The sequence below is a fragment of the Cyprinodon variegatus genome, unplaced genomic scaffold, assembly GCF_000732505.1.
Source record: "Cyprinodon variegatus isolate N-32 unplaced genomic scaffold, C_variegatus-1.0 Scaffold796, whole genome shotgun sequence".
NCBI lineage: Eukaryota > Metazoa > Chordata > Actinopteri > Cyprinodontiformes > Cyprinodontidae > Cyprinodon > Cyprinodon variegatus.
Window position 1 is genome coordinate 21,855 of NW_015151249.1, and position 1,561 is coordinate 23,415.

Here is a 1,561-nt window from a genome sequence, read left to right on the forward strand (position 1 = left end):
AAGTGTATTTACCATTAATTTGAGCAGGTAAATAAGAGAATTTGCCAATGGAATGAGTATTTTTAGTCTTAAAATATGATAATTAGATAATATGCACTTGAAATAAGACAATGCAATTGTGGTTTCTTATTTTAAATGTAAATTGTCTTGATCCAATTCAAGAAAAATGTGCTTATTGCAAGAAAAAATGACTTATTTACCGTAGATTTACATCTTTTGCAGTGTAGCTACTCAAATATTAATAATTGATGGTAAATACAGTTAATTTAAGCAGTTTTTACTTATATCTTGATCGTATTTCCTGTGTAATTGTGTGGATTCCATCAAGTAAACGTTGATTCTATAAAGCAGACATGATGGGCTGTGAAATGCATCGCCTCCATGACCCGCTCACCCAGTCCAGGATTACTGGACCTGCAGATGAAATACCAGCTGCTGCAAAAGGCCAGATTGCATCAAACCATTTTTCCTGTTTTAACAGAAACAAACTTCTATTGGAGGCAGATCTAGGGTGCGGACCAGCAGCCGGCTGGGAGGGTTTAAAGGACAGGAAGCAGCCAGAGGAGCTCTGAGCTTCAGTTCTAAGGTTGGCAGAGAGGAACAAACAGATTCCAGTGTGACGAGCGCATCGATGCCCGTCTGGACAGAGATGAGGAGCCACCGGGTCACAGGGAGGTCGTCTGGAGCCATTGAACGCAGCGCAGGGCAGAGACTGACCTCATTAACATCATCAATACTTTGAATGATCAGTCAGCTCATCGCTCAGGGGAAGGACGCTACCAAAGCCTCTAAACCTAAAGAACATGTCGGATTTACACTTAATTAAGTGCTATTTTTCTTAAAATAAGTGCATTTTTTTTTTTATTACAGGGGAAGTGAGAAACTTTGCCAATAAAAGAAGAAAATTTACTTTTAAAATAAGAAGAAATAATTATATTGTCTTATTTCAAGTGCATTTTATCTAATTATCTTATTTTAAGAGTAAAAATACTCATTCCATTGGCAAATCATTTTATTTACCTACTTAAATTAAGAGTAGATGCACTTAATTTAAGACATTTTTACTAATTTTAAAATCGTTTTTGCAGTGGTTTGCTCACACACTGCAAAAACAATCCAGAATTAAGTAAACGTTTCTTACATTAAATGTATTTACCCTTAATTTGAGTAGGTAAATGAGATGATTTGTCAATAGAATTAGTATTTTTACTCTTAAAATAAGACAATTGGATAAAATGTGCTTGAAATAAAACAATTTAATTATGTTTTCTTATTTTAAATGTAAATTGTCTTGTTCCATTGGAAAAGTGTTTCACTTACCTCCTGTAATTCAAGAAAAAATGCACTTATTTTAAGGAAAAAAAAATACTACCGGTAGCTTAAATCAATATTTTTTCCAGTGCATTAAGGCACTGCAAAAAAATATCTGTCTTAAATTGAGCAGCTGAGACACTTTGACATTTAAGAAGACAATTTACATTTAAAATAATACCTCCTGAATTCAGGAACAAATGCACTTATTTTAAGAAAAAAACTACTTATCTAGATTTCAATTTTTTTT